Genomic DNA, 11530 nt, shown 5'->3' with positions numbered 1-11530 from the left:
TATCTTAATGTAACCTGCTGCTGCTCCTGGAACCTATCAAGGTTCACTCCAACATGTTAAGCTCTTTTTAGTCCTTATATGTAAGCATGTCACCTCAGCAACATTAGAAATGATTTCACAAGACATTACAGATGCTGGAATATGAAGCAAAAATACTGCTGGAAAAGCGCAACAAGACAAACTGCATCTGAGGAGGAAAAGCAGCAGTCAACATTTTCAGTCCAAAAGCTTCTTCCGGACTCACCTCAATTGAAATGTAAACTTTCCATTTCCCTTCATAGAAGCTGCTTCACCCACTGAGCTCCTGTCTATGTTGTGTTTTGCTGGAATAAGATTGCATTCTATTTGCAGTACAGGTGTCCCCCGCTTTACAAATGTTCACTTTACCCCACTTTGCTTTTACAAAAGACCTACATTAGTAACCTGTTTTCGTATTACAAAGAGGATTTTCGCTTTTACAATAATTTTTCTCATATAAATTAATGGTTCTTCACTTTATGCCATTTTGGCTTAAGAAAGGTTTCATATGAACGTTCTACCTTTGTAAATGGGGGGAGACACCTGTATATTAATCTCTAGGTTTGTGTCTCACCACAATGATCTTCAATTGAGCAACTGTTGCTCTGCTATCTGAGTGTTTCTTTAACAAGAAAAAATATATAACTCCAGAACCTTCTATAGCCAATAACATTCTCTCAAGATTACTCATACAAAATGAAGTACAAAATGCAGTACAACTTAGGAATTGGTCAGTGGGAATTTTCAGTAGATGGCTTGGTCAATGGTGTTCTGTCATTGATTTAAAGGAGATCAGTAGATTACTAAAATGGTAATGGTATGGTTTAGAGTTTGATGATGAAGAACTGAATAAGAGAAAGCATTAAATGTGGTAAAACTAGATTAGTTCAACAAGCCAAACCAAAATAAAAACAGGATGGTGAGAGGAAAGATAAAGAGAGGCTTGCAGGAGTTACATAGACCTACAGAGCAGGTCTTAGCTCCTGCCCATCTTCAGAAGCACCTGAACCTGTGACACAGTGGAGCCACTACCTCAGTGCCAGAGACCTGGATTCAATGCTGACCTCAGACACTACCAATGTGGAATTTGCACAGCCTCCCTGTGACCACAAATGTGTCCTCTAGGTATTCCAACTCCTTCCCAGGTTAGAATCACATTCATTATCACTAACTTCAATGACATGAAACATCTTACTTTGCTATAGCAGTACAGTGCAAAATATAAAACTTGTAAAAAAAAAAATTGCAGAAATAAATAAATAATACCAAAAAAATTAAGTAATGAGGTGGTGTTCATGAATTCATGCATCGTTCAGAAATGTGATGGAGAAGACATGAAAGTCATGTCAGTAGGTCAACTGGCCACTGTATATGGCCCTTAATGTGAAGTGATGGTAGTAACAGGGAAGGGGATTAATGAGAATGTAGGGAGAATAAGAATGGGATAAATGTACGATGTTGCTGGTCAGCACAGAATCAATTGTCCAAAGGCTTTGCTTGTATTCTGCATCTCTCCGTAGCTCTAAATCAGGGGTTCCCAACCTGGAGTCCATGGACTCCTCCATTAATAGTAAGGCTCAAAAAAGGTGGCGAACCCTGACACCCTTGCTTTAAATAGTCTTACTCGGATCTGACAAAGTCAATAGTTTGTGAGGGGAAGAATTGGTGCGTAATGGGGAAAGGGAGACAAAGCATGAAACTTACAGGAAACAGAGGACTTACATTTGATGAACTGATTGCACTCATAAACCTTATCAGTCCAGGTACCTGCACATGATCACAACAGGGGAAACACATAGTGTGAACTGGGGCATGCTGTTAATGTTGATCAAGCAGAGTGGTGATGTTTCCTTTTGTCAGGCAAGCTGTCATTCACTGCTAAAGTCCATTGGTGAAGTGCAGCTACTTCATTGGGGGAGGGGTGTGCTAATGCTGCTCGAAATGAGGAGCATCTGGGTGGATATAAAATTACTAAGTGCATGATTGCCTCAGAATCGCGTGATAATACACGTTTCAATACCACAATCTGGCACTGCAGGGTGGTGAAGTAAATGGCCGTGCTCAGACCTGCAGAGCCCGTAACAACAAACACCGACTGGGGCTCCCGCCCAGACACTCATGCCGAGGTTGTTGATGTCTGCACTGGTGACAGCTGAGTCGTCCTGAACTTCCCCGGCTGACCTTTGGCACATTTCGCTTAGCTTGCGAGGCACGGTGCTCAGAAAGGGAGCGCACTTAACACAATCACCCACGCTGGGGGCGGCTGGGAGAGGTGAATGAGGCAAAAGAACATGGGTTTGACAGGATTGTGTTTATTACTACTGCAGAATTTGTCGGGATACATCTGTCATGCTGTTTGTTAACTCGATTACTTATTTGCGCTGTGTTACATTAGACAACGGGTTAACACGCTCCTTAGTTATGCATATGAGGACATCCGATTGTTAACTTCCAATTCTGGGGTATTAACTGCGGGGTGCGCGGCGTTTTCACAACATTGAGAGTATTTGATATCAGACGTCGGGCAGGTGCAGGGTGGGGAAGAAAGCGAGTGGAGGTAGGCAGAAGGGATTGCGGGAGAGAAGTGGATGAGGGGTCGGGGTGGGAGGAGTGGGTTTCAACCGAGCTGACACCGGCTCCGCCCGAATAGTTGAAGCGGCGGCTCCGAAAGTCACAGGACTCCCGTCGCCTGTGACTCTGACTGACAGGCAGAAAAAGTCTGCAGGAACCCAGATGTGGGCAGAAATCCCGAGACCCCGCACAAAAAAAATAGTAGTGGCTGGTGCATGAAATGACAGACCCTCTCAGAAAGACGAGCAATCGCCGGAACCCCTCTCACGACTATCAAATACCAACCCCTGATGAATTAATAGGCAAACTTGAAGATAGTTCCTAAACTAGTTTGGTAGAATGTGGGTGGGGAATGGGGTGGTGAGAGTGGTAAAGAATTAAGAAGGATTTGCATTATGAGCAAATATGAGTAAGTGTGAGCAGTTTAGGGCCCCTTACCTAAGAAAGGATGTGCCAGTCTTCGAGAAGGTCCAGAGGAGGTTCATGAGAAAGATCCCAGGAATACTAGGGTTAACATATGATTTTGGGCCTGTGATCAATGAAGTTTAGAAAAAAATGCGGGTGTGTGTGTGGGGGGGGGGGTAGATTTCATTCAAACTCTCTGAATATTGAAAGGCCTAGATAGAGTGGATGTGGAGAGGATGATTCCAATAGTGGGAGAGCCTAGGACAGAGAGCACAACTTCCCAATAGAAGGACATCCCTTTAGAAAAAAAGAGATGATAGAATTTCTTTAGCCACAGCATGGTGAATCTGTGGTATTCATGGCCACAGACTGCTGTAGAAGCCAAGGCTTTGGATATATTTCAAGCGAAAGTTGATAGGTTCTTGATTAGTAAAGATGTGAAACGTTACAGGGAGAAGTCAGGGAGAGTGAGTTTGAGGAGGATAATAGATTGGCCATAGTTGAGGGACTGAATGGATTCAATGGGACAAATGACCTAGTTCTGCTCATGTGTTTTATGGTCTTATACAGTGGAGTCACAAGAGTTTGAAGATACTGGAATCTGGAGCAGCAAGCACTCTGCTGAAGGAACTTCAATCAAGATCTGTGGAAGGAAAGGAATTAACAAGTTCCTTTGTACAATTCCCGTTGTCCTTTGGGTAATTAGTTTTCCTCCACAGATGCTGCTCAACATCAACACCCAAACAAGTTCACCTGGAAGGTTGGTATTGCTGCATTCATAAGGAGTTTTGTACATTCTCCCTGTGACTGTGTGGGTTTCCTCTGGATGCTCTTGTTTCCTCCCACATTCCAAAGACGTATCAGTTGGTAGATTAATTGGTCATTGTAAACTGTCCCATGATTAGGCTCAGATTAAATCAGGAGAATGCTGGGTGGTATGTCTTGTAGGGTCGGAAGGGTCTGTTCCGCACTGCATCTCAATACATAAATAAAATAATAAATAGTGCTCTCCGCATCTCTTTCAGGGCATTGGAAAATGTTTCCAAGTCAATCACCGGTGTAGTGGAGGAGCAGCTGACCACACTGTTCACATCAGACTGCTGGGGAGAGAGAGAGAAGGATTAAAGGATGTACTCTAAATCTTGATTAAGTGCAATGTCCCAGAATCTCTGGCCCACGTCCAATCAAAGTGGTGCCAGAGCATTCAGGATGTTGAAGTGGATCTCTGTATCAGTTGCACAGGGTGGCCATGGTGTGAACCTCTTTACAATCCAGCCAACCACTCTGACAATGCCCCCCCACCCCCTCTGTGTCACAGCCTGTAGTTCCCACACTGGCCTCATCAGCCACTTCCGACCCACAGGAATGCAATAACACTCAGACCTGAAGGACTGCTTAAGATCTAGAAGGAGGACACAACAGACCTTCTGTTTTGAAGAGTACTGTGCAATAGTTTACATGGAACAGAGACATTGTTTCTGAATAAAGACCGTAAAAAATAGGAGAAGAATGAGGCCATTTGGCCCATTGAGTCTGCTCCACCATGGCTGATCCAATTTTCCTTCATCACCTGCCTTCTCCCCATGTCCCTTCATGCCTTGACTAAACAAGAATTTATTAATCTCTGCCTTAAATATACATAAAGACTTGGGCTCCACAGCTGCCTGTGGCAACAAATTCCACGGATCTACCACACTCTGGTGAAAGAAATTCCCTCTTCATCTCCTTTGTAAAAGGATGCCCCTCTATTCTGAGACTGTGTCCTCGGTCCTAGACTTTCCCACGAGATGAAACATCCTCTCCACATCTACTCTATCAAGGCCTTTCACCATTCGATAGGTTTCAATGAGGTCACCCCTAATCCTTCAGAATTCTAGCAAATACAGGCCCGGAGCCATCAAACACTTTTCATACGACAAGCCATTCAATCCTGGAATCATTTTTGTGAACCTCCTTTGAATTCTCTCCAGTTTCTGCACATCCTTTGTAAGATAGTGGGCCCAAAACTACTCACAATACTCCAAGTGAGGCTTCACCAGTGCTTTATAAATTCTCAGTATTACACCCTTGTTTTTATATTGTAGTCCTCTTGAAACAAATGCTGAAATTGCATTTGCCATCCTCACCACACACTCAACCTGCAAATTAACATTTCTGGAATCCTGCACAAGGACTCCCAAATCCGGGTGCACCTCAGTTTTTTGTATTTTCTCTCCATTTAGAAAAATGTCAACCTCTTCAATTTTTCTAGCAAACTGCATGGCCATATACTTCCCAATACTCTATTCCATCTACAATTTCTTTTCCCATTCTCTTAATCTGTCTAAGTCCTTCTGTAGTCTCTCACTTCCTTAAATCTACCTGCCCCTCCACCTATCTTCATATCATCTGCAAATAAATTAGGGTTAGGAGTTGGGCCAGTGTGTTTATATGTGGAAGATTAAGAATGTATTATTCGTTGTCTTTAAAGTTTCCTTTTTGATTTCTCAACTATATTTTGTTTTCTGGTTTTCCAATTTCAAATCAAGAATAACAGGAGCTATAGGTTTGTCAGTATATGTATTTCAACTTTGAATATAACTATGCATCCTTCAGGAGAATTGACTATATCTGAAATTTTGTTGGTAGCAATTTCACCTCTGTAGCTGAGAAATATGGGTTCAAATTTCACTTCAGAGACAAAAATATTCAGTAATTTAGGCAGACATTTCAGTGTTGTAATGGGAGGTGCTATATTTTGGATGAAATGTCAAATAAGGGCCTTTCCTCGAAAAGCATTATATGGATTTGGTGCCAGGTGGTTCTAGTTTTATTGCTTCTCTATTTCATTGTACAAATGAGTGGACTGCTCAGCGTGTTGAATTAATACTTGAATGCATGTCCACTTCTGTCATTTTCTGATCCCATTTCAGATTTACAGCAAACTTGTCCCTTTTCCCAATCATGAACGTATTTCCAATGCATGCCCAATTTTGCAGGTCCACTGTACTTCAGAAACAGAATCAGGTTTAATATCGCTGGCATTTATCATGAAATTTGTTGTTTTGCAACAGCACTGCACTGCAATAATAATATTTTAAAAGCTACAGATTACAATTGTGTGTGTGTGTGCGCGCGCATGCGCGCGCCTATAAAAGCTGTTCATCTCCCTTGGAAGCTTCAGTGGCTGAGATGGAGAGACTACACGAACAACTGTTGCCCAGGTGCTTCACCAGTCACAGTTTTATAGAAGAGTGGCAAAGAGAAAGCCACAGGAAAACAAACACATGAAATCTCAGCTAGAGTTTGCCAGAAGGCATGTGGGAGACTCTAAAGTCAATTGGATGAAGGTTCTATGGTCTGATGAAACCAAAATTGGGCTTTTTGGCCATCAAACTAAAAGCTATGTTTGGAGTAAGGCAAACTCCGCACATCTTCAAGGACACCATCCCTATTGTGAAGCATGGTGGTGGCTACATCATGCTGTGGGTTTGCTTCACTGTAGCAGGCCCTGGAAGGCTTGTGAAGGTAGAAGGTAAAATGAATGCAGCAAAAGACAGGGAAATTCTGGAAGAAAACCTGATGCAGTCTGCAAGAGAACTACAACTTAGGAGATTTGTTCTAGCAAGACAATGACCCCAAGCATAAAGACAAAGCTACACAGTAATGGCTTAAAAAACAACAAAGTTAATGTCCTGGAGTGGCCGTGTTAGTCTAGACTTCAATCTAATTGAGAATTTGTGGCTGGACTTGAAAAGGGCTGTTTACTCATGATCCCCATACAATTTGACAGAGCTTGAGCAGTTTTGTAAAGAAGAATGAGGAAAAATTGCAGTGTTCAGATGTGCCAAGCTGATAGAGACCCATCCACACAAGGCTCTAATTGCTCCAAAGATGCAACTACTAAATACTGACTTGAAGGGCATGAGTATTTATGCAATTATTTCATGTTTCATGTTTGTATCACTTTGTAGAGATCTGTTTTCATTTGGACATGAAAGAGTCTTTTCCTGTTGATCAGTGTCAAAAAAGCCAAATTAAATCCACTGTGATTCCATATTATAAAACAATAAAAATATGAAAACTTCCAAGGGAATGCTTGTTATAGGCTCTGTACACATATTTGCTCCCATTCATTTCAAAAGGGCTATAATTATACCAGTGCCCAAGAAGAGTAGTGAGAGTTGCCTTAACGACATTTGTCCAATAGCACACACATCTATGGTGATGATATGCTTTGAGAGGTTGGTCATGGCTAGCAGCAACTCCTGTCTCAGCAAAGAACTGGACCCACTGTAATTTACTATTGCCTCAATAGGTATACAGCAGACACAATCCCAATGGCTCTTCACACAGCCTCAGATCACCTGGACAATACAAATACCTATGTCAGGATGCTGTTCATTGACTATAGCTCAGCATTTAACACCATCATTCATACAGTCCTGATCGATAAGCTATAGAATCTGGGCCTCTGTATTTCCCTCTGCAATTGGATCCTTGATTTCCTAACCAGAAGACCATAATCTATGCGGATTGATAATAACATATCCACCTTGCTGACAATCAATAATGGCACGCCTCAGGGATGTGTGCATAGCCCACTGCTCTACTCTCTCTATACCCGTGACTGTGTGGCTAGGCATAGCTCAAATACCATCTGTAAATTTGCTGAAGATACAACCATTGTTGGCAGAATCTCTGATGGAGACAAAAGGGCGTACAGGAGCGAGATATACCAGCTAGTTGAGTGGTTTCATAGCAACAACCTTGTACTCAATGTCATTAAGACCAAAGAAAGGGAAAGTCAAGGAAACACAAACAAATCATTGTAGAGGGATCAGAAGTGGAGAAAGTGAGCAATTTCAAGTTTACGGGTGTCAAAATCTCTGAGGATCTAATCTGCTCCCTATATACTGATGCAGCTGTGAAGAAGGCAAGACAGTGGTTACATTTCATTAGGAGTTTGAGGAGATTTGGATTATCACCAAAAACACGCAAAAACATCTCCAGATGTACCATGGAGAGCATTCTGACGGGTTGCATCACTGTCTGGTATGGTGGGGGTGGGGGGGGGGGTGTTACTGCACAGGATTGAAAGAAGCTAAAGAAAGTTGTAAAATTAGTCAGTTCCATCATAGGTACTTGCCTCCATAGTATCCAAGGAGCTTCAAGGAGCAGTGCCTCAGAGAGGCGTCCATTATTAAGGACCATCATCTTCCAAGACATGCCCTTTTCCCATTGTTACCATCAGGAAGGAGGTACAGAAGCCTAAAGGCATGCACCCAGCAATATTCAGGAACAGCTTTTTCCCCTCTGCCATTTGATTTCTAAATGGACATTGAACCCATTGACACAACCTCATGTTTTACACAATATATATATAATTAAATTAATAGTGCTAAAAGAGAGCAAAAAATAGAAATGGTGTACATGGATTCATTGTCTGTTTTGGCAGAAGGAAAGAAGCTTTTCCTCAAATGAGTGTGTCTTCAGGTACGTGTAACTCATGTCCTGGGAGTTGGGGATCTTTAATGATAGATGCTGCATTTTTGAGATATTGCCTTTTGAAGATTTCCTCGGTGCTGGAGTGGCTAATGTCCATGATAGGATTGGTTGAGTTTGCAACTTACACAGTATTTTCTGATCCAATGCAGTGGCCAATCCATACCAGATGGTGAAGCAACCAGGTAGAATACTTTGCACCGAACACCTATAGAAATTTGTGAGAGTTCTGGGTGACATACCAGTTCTCCTCAAGCTCCCAATGAAGTCTAGCTGCTGATATGCCTTCTTTGTAATTGCATCAATATGCTGGACCTAGGATAGATCTTCCAAGATGTTGACACCCAAGAACTTGAAACTACTCACCGTCTCCACTGCTGATCCCTCGATGGGGATTGGTGTGTGCTCCTTTTGGCTTCCCCTTTCTCAAGTCCACAATCAATTCTTTGGTCTTACTGATATTGATTGCAAGGTTTTTGTGCAACACCACTCAACAAGCTGATTCCTGGATGCTTCTTCATCAACATCTAAAATTCTGTCAACAATAGTTATGTCATCGACAAATTTATAAATGCATTTGAGCTGTGCCTAACCACACAGTTGTGGGTGTAGAGAGAGTAGAGCAGTGGGTTAAGCATTCATCCTTGAGTTGCACCTGTGCTGATTGTCAGTGAGGAGGAGATGTTGATTCTGATCCACACTGACTGTGGTCTCCCAATGAGGAAGTCAACGATCCAGTTGCAGAGGGAGGTACAAAGGCCCAGGTTTCAGAGCTTGTTGATTAGTACTGAGGGTATGATGGTGTTGAATGCTAAGCTGTTATCAATAAACAGCTGTCTGATGTAAATATTGCTATTATCCAGGTGATCCAGGCCAAGTAGGGAGACAGTGAGATTGCATCTACTGTTGACCAATTGTGGTGATAGGCAAATTGCAGCAGGTGCAGGTCCTTGCTCAGGCAGGAACCTCTCAAAGCACTTCATCACCTTAGATCTGAGTGCCACTGGGTGACAATTGTTGAGGCACCTCACCCTGCTCTTCTTGGTCACCAGTGTGATGGTCATTATTTTGAAGCAGGTGGAAAACTCTGACTGCAGCAGTGAGAGATTGAGAATGTCCTTAAACACTCCCACCAGTTAGCTGGCATAGGCTTTCAGTGCACTATCAAGTACACATGCTTTGTGAGGACTCAACCTCTTGAAAGATGTTCCAACGTCAGCCTCTGAGACAGGATCACAGGATCATCAGATGCTGCAGATAGTCACACAGGGGCAGTTTTATTCTGCCTTTCAAAGTGTGCATAAAAGGCATTAAGCACATCTGGGAGCTCATCACAGACAAGTTTCGCCCTGTAGGAAATAATGGCCTGTAACCCTGCCAGAGCTGACAGGAATCTGCTCCCATAAGACCATAGGATATAGGAGTAGAATTAGTTCCATTTGGCCCATCGAATCTGCTCTGCCATTTCATCGTGGTTGATCCATTTTCTTCTCAACTCCAATCTCCTGCCTTCTCCCCATAACCACTTATGCCCTGACTAACTGAGAATCTATCAACCTCGGCCTTAAATATCCCTAACGTCTTGGCCTCCACAGCTTCCTGTTTGAATTAATTCCACAGATTCACCACTCCCTGGCTAAAGAAATTTGTCCTCATCTCCATTTTAAATGGATATTCCTCAATACTGAGGCTGTGTCCCCTGGTGCTAGACTTCCCTGCCATAGGAAACATCCTCGCCACATCCACTCGATTGACACCTTTCAATATTCGATAAATATGAATGAGATCATCCCTCATTTTTCTGAATTCCGGTGGGTACAGGCTCAAAGCCACCAAATGCTCATTATATGATAAGCCTTTCAATCCCTGAATCATTTTCATGAACTTCCTTCAAACCCACTCTGCGCATTCGTTATTAGATAAGGGGACCAAAACTGCTCACAATACTCTAAATGAGGCCTCACCCATGCTTTATAAGGCCTCAACATTACATCCTTGCTTTTATATTCTAGTCCTCTTGAAATGAATGCTCTCAATGCATTTGCCTTCCTCACCACCAACTCAACCTGAAAATTAGCCTTTAGGGAATCCTGCATGAGGACTCCCAAGTCCCTTCGCATCTCCGATTTCTGAATTTACTCTCCATTTAGAAAATAGTCTATGCTTTTATTACTTCTACCAAAGTACCTGATCATACACTTCCTGACACTGTATTCCATTTTATTATACGAGATCCACTCAAGAGTTGACAGCAGAGTGACCAAACTGTTGCCTGAGTCCGATGCTATGTGATTTCAGGCTTTGTATTTTAGATGGGAGAGGGGAGAAGAGAGTAAGTCCAGGGTGGATAGGGTTTTTGACTATTTTGGCTGCATAATTGGGACAAGAAGTATAGACAGAGTCCATAGAGGGGAGTTTGTTCCTGTGATGTGCTGAACTCACTGCAGTTTCTCATGGTCGCATGCAGAGCAGTGTCATGGTCCGGTCCGTGAAAACCGCATTCCGGTTCACGGTCCGGTCCACGTTCCTTTTTCCAGGTTTCCCCAGGTTCTGTTGAGGCAGCTGATTCTCGTTTGGGCTGGCTTCATAAATAGCTTCAGGATTCAGCCTCTGGCTGCTGGATTGTTCCTGTCCAAACCCCCTGTCTGTATCCCTTCCCTTCACCTTCCTCCTGGAGCTTTCCCCTGTTGGAACTATCTGTTTGTGTCTGTGACTTTGCGAGGAAGGTCTGGCTGTTTTGCCACTACCTAGCACTGTCTTGTTGAGTTCCACGTTATGAGTCCTGGCCCTATGTCCTGTACCTGAGGAGGGGTCCTGGCTTGGTGTTCCATGTTCCTGTCTCTCCCTTGGCTATGTTCTTGTCATGTCCATGTGCCTCGCCCAGCACAGGAGTACCTTGCCCACCCGGTGCTGGGATTCCCTTGTCCATTGCTAGGGTTCCCTTGTCCTGTCCTGTGCCTCTCCTCATCCTGTAACCTTGTCATGTCCTTGCCTAGTTCTGGGGTCTGAGCCCGAGTCAAGACCCAGGTTCTGGGTCCTTGTCCAGTCTCTG

The 11530-nt window shown here is 43.2% G+C and overlaps 1 long non-coding RNA gene across 1 annotated transcript; it reads left to right on the top strand.

Moving 5' to 3' along the window:
* Positions 1-2114: 2114 nt before the first annotated feature.
* Positions 2115-6889, top strand: LOC132405455 (uncharacterized). The gene is made up of 3 exons (XR_009515875.1): positions 2115-2290; positions 3565-3754; positions 4020-6889. It is a non-coding gene; the product is annotated as an uncharacterized LOC132405455 (long non-coding RNA).
* Positions 6890-11530: the final 4641 nt, after the last annotated feature.

The sequence above is a fragment of the Hypanus sabinus genome, chromosome 2, assembly GCF_030144855.1.
Source record: "Hypanus sabinus isolate sHypSab1 chromosome 2, sHypSab1.hap1, whole genome shotgun sequence".
Classification (NCBI taxonomy): Eukaryota; Metazoa; Chordata; class Chondrichthyes; order Myliobatiformes; family Dasyatidae; genus Hypanus; species Hypanus sabinus.
This window is presented reverse-complemented; position numbering and strand designations above follow the sequence as displayed.